Below are 9,125 nucleotides of genomic sequence, written 5' to 3'. Positions count from 1 at the left end.
TTAATAATTATTATCTCATAATAAAATTATATTTTTAAAGTTATTTTTTAATGATGGAGGTTTTTTTTAATGTTTTATCATCGTTCTTTCCGTTATTATTTAATTTTAGTTTTTTTTATTATCATATTTTATAATAATAGGTTGAGTGTCTATTTAAAATGCGGGATGTTTGGTAAATTAATACAAATTTTATTTCATAAAATTCAAGTTATAAATAACATCATAATTAATTATGAAAATCTTTATTTATATTTAAAAAAAAAAAATTACAGAAAAGATTGTCTCAATAAAACTAATATCTTTAAAAAATTGAATTATAATTTACATATTTTTCTTTTCAATTTAATTATAATATTTATTTTTTTTCAAATATTTTTATTAATAACTATCTGTTTTAAATCTTTCTACAAAGGGTTATCTAAATAAAATCAATATTTCAAAAAAATGAATTATAATTTATTTATATATATATATATATATATATATATTAATTTAATTATAGTATTTATTTACCAATATTTTTGTTTAAAACTATCTATTTTAAATCTTTATAGAGAACATTTTCTCAATAAAATCAATATCTTTAAAGAATTGAATTATGATTTATATATTTTTCTTTTTAATTTAATTATAGTGTTTTTATTAACTAGTATCTATTCATTTTATTAATAATTCTTATTTTAATAATTTTTTCATAAATTATAACTTGAAAGGGTGAATGAATGGAATTATGAGGGGAACAGCGGTATGCCTTCCCTCCTCCTCTAGAGTTGAACCACAATACAACTGGCATGTGGTACACATACACATAACGTGGACGTTTCTTGATGGATGGTGTTAATTTTATATGTGCGAGGGTAGGTGAATTGATGTTGTTATTGGTTTTGGGCATGAGCAGTTGTGAAGTTGATAGAGAGAATGAAGTGTTTCTGTAGGCCACCAACTTATGCAAACTTCTTTGATCATTGCTCCCAGTGATACAGGTTGTTATCTGTAAGCAAGGATTTCTTTGGCACATTATTGGAGGCAACGACCATCAGGTCTAGGACCCCGAAGAGGAATTTAGCTAGAGGCTATGCTACAGAGTGGTTAACAAGACGCGTGAGAGGAGCTCACATAACTGGTTTACAATAGTGGACACATTGATCTGGTGTGCAAATTCAGACACCCTGGTAAGTCCACAAAATGGGCATCTCAAATTCTATATTGTGATTTCGCATTGTATCTGGGGGTTGGTGTTAAATAGTTGTGTTGGTCTCCAGATTTTATAATTCCCTGCTAAGGTTAGCCTGGCCTTTCGAGCTTTCTAGGCCTATTGTAGTAGTGTTGGTGGTTTTGTTGCTTTTGATTGGAATTCAAGGTTAGAAACTTTGCATTGGGAGATTTGCCTAAGTTCTCAAGGCCTTTTAGTTGAGACCAACGTTAGAGGGGGGCACAATACCTGATGTGGTGTTCTCATACTTTTTCTCATGGTGCTTCTCTCCATAAGGGTTGTTGTTGGGAGAGGGTTCACACATAATAGGGCTAGCAGATGGGGTCTTCTCCACTGGTCATGCCAAATTGGGGTTAGTGAGGTGTCCTCAGGGTACCGTGAACCCCATATCTATTTGGGAGCTGAGTTGTTGGAGCTAGTGGAAAAATTGTTAAAGGAGAGTTACTGTGGTCTTTTGGTGATAGTAATGCAATAAGGTTTGAATACAACCGTTGATGGAGGTGGCCGCCTAGAAAAGAGGTGCAACTCTCACAGCCCTAGAATTCTATAGTTGGGTGCTGGAGGTTGGTGGATTATTTGGTCTGTGGTGAATCAAAGGAGGTTTGGCTCTATGTACATCAGACTTGAGGGGTGGTGAAGATGTTTAGACAGAGGGGTAGAGTAAGGAGAGGGATAGGACTGTGAGGGTAAGGGGTAGAACATAGAAGAGAAGTTGTGACAATGGAGGGGGAAGGTGTCGAGGATGTAGAGCTCGATGAGAGGATGGCCCATAACCCTTATCAATCCCCTGGTCGTATCTTTCTTCCTATCTCCTTTTACACCTTGGAAGCACAATTGGGGTAAGTCACAATGCTCTTGGAACAACTGAGTGAAAATAGGCACGATGATTGCAAGGAAATTATAAACTTTGTGAATGAGTTGCAACGCAACTAATGGAACATGTAGGATCACCTAACGTCACTTCAACAAGGCCAAAGGCAACTAGCTCAATGTATGGAGCAACTAGAGGGGCATTTGGAACATGCAGTATTTCATGTCCATGGTGAACATGGGCTTCCAAATCCTCCAAGCAATGTTTTGGATCATCCTCCTGTTCATTGATGTTTGTGGGTTGTGCTTTTATCTTAGGATCTTTTTGGGCATATTAGTCTTTCTGGTTCACAGTTTTAAGAATCTCTTGATATTTTGTAAACAATTTTTGTGTTATTCTTTTGGCCAACAAATCTAGTCGGAGTGAGGCCGAAAAAGTGCTGAAATTTGGAAAAGAAAAATGTAATATTTTGATAAATTAATAAAATCCTTTGAATAATAAAAAAAAAAATCTCTTAAATTTTATACTATTTTTACATGCTTATAAAATTTTCATCTTCCTTTTAAACACTTTCACTGACAGATACTGATATAAATGAAGTGTCTGTTTGAAAATGTCATGACTCATGTATACTTCCTCCTAATTTAACTTTAATATTTATTTTTACATGGTTTAAAAAGTATTTATTCAATTTCTTAGTATTGGGTAGCTTCCCTTTTAGACACTTATAAAATTTTCATCTTCCATTTACACACTTTTAATTGGTTCTTATTTCCCTTTGAGACACTTTACCAACATTATTTTAGGTCACACATAATAGGTCACCATTATAGGAGTTTTTGAAATGAAAAGCTTTGGAGGTGCATAAAAATTTCTAATTTAATTAGAAAATTCAATCGTTAAATAACAGAAATCATAAAAATATAAAAATAAATAACTAATATTTTTAATTAATAAAACTTAATATTTTAATTTTAAAAAGGAAAAATAAAATATAAATATATGTTTTTAAATATTATTAAATGGAGTTGTTTTTAGTGTAATTTTTTAGAGTTTTTTTGCCAAATTCAGTGGAAATATTTGTGGTGAAATCTTGATTTGTGTTATTTAAATTAGTTTTTTTACTATATATATAGATTCAACCTCTTGAAAAATCTCTAGGGCGCTTCTATTGTGCAAGGGTTACCTATCAAACTTGTGATTTCAATGAATTCTTGCTAGATTTTAGAGAAATTAAACCGAAAAATTCCACCCAAAAAACTTTCAAAAAATCATATTAAAAACAACTTACTGTACTTACACAGACAACTCGATTACCATTCGCCATCATAATAAACAGTTAAGTCTCGAAGATTCTGGATTCAAACCATGTAAATCAGCGAAATTAAAAAAGAAAGAAAAATTTAATAAAATATATATGTATATATATATATATATATAAACATTTATAAATATAAAATTTATAAATATAAACCAATGAATATCTGGCTCATTTTCTCGTTGTGGAGAAACTTTAGCCGCTGGGTGGGAGGGAATCGTTGTTGTAGGAGGCTTGCTTTTCCAGCAGATTCTTGGAGTAAGTGAGGGTTCTGACATGCTGTTTTGAAAATGTTATAGTATTGTGATTGAATAAAAAATTTATTTAAATTTTTAAAAATAAAATTATACATATATAATATTTATTATTTTATTAATAAATATATTGTTTTTTTGTTATAGGAAAAAATTAGTATAGTTTATGGAGAAAAAAGATTAGTATAATTTGATATATAAAAGTGAAAAAAAAATTATTTTAAAATTAATTTTATTCGATAAAGGTTTTTTTTTCCGAAAACATGAAATAAATTAATGAATGCAAAAGCATCTCGCAAAATGAAAGCCTATCTCTCATCGACCACCAATAAAATAATTCCGAATGGAGTGATTCAATGCTCATTAGTGAATAGCAGCAAATGATAGCTGTTCCACTAAGACAACTAAATATTATAAATTTTCCTACCTGTATAAATTTCTTTTATGAAACCCTAAACATTTATATTATATCAGTGACTGTAAATAATCTTTCACATCATCATGTAAATGAGACTTTTCATTTAATTGAGACGACAAAAAAGGTTCTCGATTTATTCAAAGTCATAGCAACGCCTAACCAGCGATCCCCAGGGTATTTAATGTCCTGGGATATGCACGTTCGTTAACGCGATAACAAGGGAGTCGGCAGTTTCGGTTTTAAATAATATTTTGTCTTTCGCATGTTATCGGGCTAAGCTGCGTGTATATCCTTGGACATTAAATACTCTGAGGATGGCTGGTTAGGGGTAGCCAAGTCAGTGTCGGTGAGACTTTTCATTTAATTGAGACGACAAAAAGGTTTTCGATTTATTCAAAATCAGTCACAGTCTGTAAGCTGTATGTCTCTGTATTGATAAAACCTTTAACTGATATGTTGTTTCGAAGAGAAGATTAAAAAAAATAGCGTTATCTGTGTCTCTGTATTGAAAAAGCCTTTCATCTGACATCTCATTTCGCAGAGAAAGATGCCAAAACACAGGGCAACCAATAAATCTTATGGCTACCATGAGCATGCCTCTATTGCAGGGCGGTTCTTATTTCCAACCCATAGCTGTGATTCAATGATCATTAGTGAATCACAGTAAATGATAGCTGTTCCACTAAGACAACTTTTATTAAACCCTAAACATTTATATTATATCAGTGACTGTAAATAATCTTTCACATCATCATGTAAATGAGAGTTTTTATTTAATTGAGACGACAAAAAAGGTTCTCGACTTATTCAATGTCAGTGTCGGTGAGACTTTTAATTTAATTGAGGCGACAAAAGGTTTTCGATTTATTCAAAATCAGTCAGAGTCTGTCAGCTGTATGTCTCTGTATTGATATGTCTCGAACAGAAGATTAAAGTTCTGTGTCTCTGTATTGAAAAACCCTTTCATCTGACATCTCATTTCGCACTCATGCCCGTATGCCCGTATTTAGGTTTTTTGACGCCCGTATGCCCGTATTTAGGTTTTTTATACGTAAAATACGTTTTAGTTTTAAACTTCCACGTCAGGTGTAACTTGCCATTCATTTCCACGTCAGATGTAACTTGCCATTAATTATTAAATTAAACATTAAAAAGTTTTAATTTTTTTTTATAAATTATATATATATTTATATATTTATATTTAACATTGCAAGTTGCGCTGAATGGAGGATTTATCAACATTTTTAATGTTTAATTTAATAATCCACGGTAATCAGTAATAGGTATAATCCACCTGGCACCCGTAACCTGTTACCCGTGTAACCGACTGTCTGCAATCCGACGATAAGTAAATATCAATTAACTTATCTATCAATAAGCTATCACTAGATAAGTTCTTGGCTGATAACTTCGATGCCCATAAGTTATAGACAGATCACTTCTCGCCGAAATGAACCCAGTTGTCCGCCGGATAACTTATTCGCTGAAGAAAACCTCATCTATCTGCCAAAAAACTCGCCGGAGAACTTCTGTTCTGCACAAAATGAACATCATTTTTCCGCCGGAGAACTTATCGCCATCAATTTGTTCGCGCCTTTCATCGCTCCGGATGTCTGCAACTGCAGCGTTCTTACCATTCTGAATATCAGAAACAACCAATTTCTGGTTTTATTTCTCCAGATCTGGGTAATCTCGTCAGCCTTCTGGTTTTATTCCTATTGAACTTGGTAATCTGGTAAGCCTGAGTACGCTCTTGATAAGATATAAATGATCTGAGTGTTACTATTCCTTCGCCTATCGGAAATCTTTGGAGTGTTGAGACAATCAAGGCAAATACTGTGACAATTTCAGTCAGCTGCGAATTTTATACTTGGATTCTTCGGGATTGCAAGGAAAGATTCCATGGGAAATTGAGGAAATAGTCCTGAAAAATCTGAGATATTTATGGGACTATAACAATCATCTTACTGGCGCCATCTCCAGAGGCTAGGCTTTTTCACCAGACTGCCGAAGTTGGAGGAATTTGATGCATCTGACAATAATCTGACTGGGGTTCAATTTATTTTGAAATAAATTAGAACTCATATTTTCCCTTTCAGTGACTGCTCTGTAAAAACTTATTTATTAAACATTTATTATACCTCACCCATTCTATTGAACATCCGACAAAGCTGGAGCCAAGAGCATGTGGGTTGGATTGCGATCCGGGAGGTGCAACCACCACAACAGCGATGCCTCCATAAGCAGTGTGAGACTAGCAACCACCAGAACAGACGCACTGTTTTCATGGGGAATGAATGTTAAAATAACTTTATATTTGTATTTTGGTTTTCATGAGTAACATGTACTGATAGAGTTCAAATTTCAATTTTATATATGTTAAATTCTAAATATTAATCTTAAAATTGTTTTATGTAAATGTAAGATTCAACTTCACTTTTCAGAACATCTGCTCTCAACTTTTGATCTTTAAAGCCATGAAAAAATTTGGCGGTCATATTCACTTCTCTTGAAAAATGGCTAATATTCTTCTAATTTAGTCTCTGATTATTTTACTGACTTTTGATATAGCCAGCGAACAATTTAAGAACCAATATTTATCGTTTAGCTATTTTTTTTCCAATTTTTCCCCAAAGTTTGTTTAATATGTTTCTAATTTACTATCAAATCCTTAATTTACTATGGAATTGTATTAGATATATTCGCTATTTTGGTCCTTTTCTTCAGTTTTTCCATAAAGATTAGTTAATATTTTTTTTAAAATTTACCATCAAAAACTGGAAAAATTTAAATGTTGTTCACCTTTCTGCTAATTTTTGCCTTTTTGGAAAAAAAGATCTTCTATTCTTCAAATTTACAAACAAAAGCTATTTTTTCTTCTTTTGAGTGAGTGAATTATTTTTGTCAAATTTGTTGCAACAATATTAAAAGTAATTATGAATATATATTTTTTCACTTCATGATATTGTTTTTTGTTGTTTTTATATGTATTTCCCATCTATTTTATCACTATTTCCATTTTAAACAAAAAAAAACTCAAAACATTTGAACAATTTGAAAAATTTGCAGAAAAATTTGATTAGCAGGTCTCAAAACAAAGTGTAACAATGAGACTTGAGCCAAATGGTACAACAAAAAACAGAAAATTTGAACAATTAGGAGTACAATTTGAAATCAGATTGTACAAATAAATTTTAGAAGTCATATGATGGGCAATTTAAAAATAAAAACGTCATAAAAGAATTCCTTGACGAGTAAGGTCACCCGTCAAATTTAACCCCTGTTTCGCAGCAAAAGATGCCAAAACACAGGGCAACCAATAAATCTTATGCTATTGGGCTATTGGTTACCAGTACCTTAGGGCATGAGCGCTGTGTCTACCTCGTCTGTCGTGCCTCTATTGCAGGAGTGCTGTGTCTACCTCGTCTGTTGTGCCTCACATTGGTAGCAGTGAATGGTACGTGGCACGAACACGTCACCCTCCGCCATGGAGTGCAGAATTTTGATATCGACCACACCATGTGAAACCACCATTGAGTTGAATACGAGTATTAAAGTGTTGTGAAACTACTTCGCTCCAGGGCATTAATTTAGGACATGTTGTTTTTAGTGCCACAACAACAAAGTCTACAGAAGATTAAATACTTCGCAGGTGGGATGATGTATATCAGATTAAATAATAAATATTATTCCATATATTTAAAAATATATTTATTATTTAAATTAAGTATATATAATTTACAATTTACAATTTTATCTGATTTTAATTAGATTTTTACAAAACATACTAAGTATATAAAAACTTTTTTTTTTCTATCTAAAATGCTATTATTTTATGTATTTTAATATTCTAGTATCAAATATGGGACGATCCACTAGTCAATGGCAAAACAAGCAGATAAGACAAAACAACATATCTGCATTGAAGAGGCCAGGGTCTTCTTAAGTAAGTGTTGGATCCTGCCTTGTCTTTTTAACTTAATTTTGTTTTTTTTTCCTTAATCTTATTTTTATTTGCTTTAATGTCCTCTTAATTTAATTATTGTTATTACTATTATTCCCTTTAACTTGTTAAAATTGCTTTTAAACATTAGAATCAATTTTGTCAATAGCTTTTGAACATTAGAATTTGAGTTGTTTCTTTATTTCCCGTGATTTATTTATTTAATTTGTTTCTATATAATTTCATTTTTTATTTATTTATTGTTTATTTCAGTTTGATCAATTTTTTTCATTATAAATTTAATATTTATTAGAATTTCTTTTCAAACTAAATCTTTTCTTGATTCAATATTAATAGCTATATTTTAACAACTTTTTTATTTATATTAAAATGAGATAATATTTCTTTAATTAAAACTAGTTATTATATTATATTATAATAGTTAATTATTTTCATCTATTTAATTTGTTGTCAATATTTGATTCTGTTATATTTTAATTCATCTATTTAATTTGTTGCCAAAATCTTATTTTTAATCTTACCTTGAAGATGAACCACCCAAAATAATTTAAAATATTAAAAAATCATTCTTTTATCCAGCTAAACGCTTTTATTGTAAAATTTTCTTGTTTCTCAATTTTAATCTATTTTAAATAGTCCAAAAACTGGTTAATCAAGCACATTTTCAATGCAAAACTGGTACGTTGCATGGAAACACGCGTCTTTACAGCATTTAGTGTACAGTTCGGGAACAGCATGTGAAAAAACCATTGAATTAAATACTAGTCACGTTCTCCGAAACCTTGTCGTTTTAATAAAGTAGAAAGATTCATGGTTTTAAAAATCTATGCATGAATTAGTTAAAATATTATTTATGTTATTTATTTTTACTTAATAAAAAATTATGAAGCTAGTGTTTATAGTTTATAAGTTTTTATGAAGCTAGTGTTTATAGCTTATAAGTTAATATTAGAAGGATTTTGATATAAAAAAGAAAATATTTTATTAAGGGAATTTGTATTTTTTGAATTGATTAAATATAAATTTTCTATTAGATTGATTTAGTCATATAATTTATATAAAAAAACAATATTTTTAATCATTAAATTTATTAATAATTACCAACTAAATTTATTTATGTTATTTATTATAATACTTTCAATTTTTT

This window comes from Pinus tabuliformis, chromosome 6 (assembly GCF_031772625.1).
Source record: "Pinus tabuliformis cultivar Carrire ecotype Pingquan chromosome 6, CPIR1, whole genome shotgun sequence".
Taxonomy (NCBI): domain Eukaryota; kingdom Viridiplantae; phylum Streptophyta; class Pinopsida; order Pinales; family Pinaceae; genus Pinus; species Pinus tabuliformis.
This window is presented reverse-complemented; position numbering follows the sequence as displayed.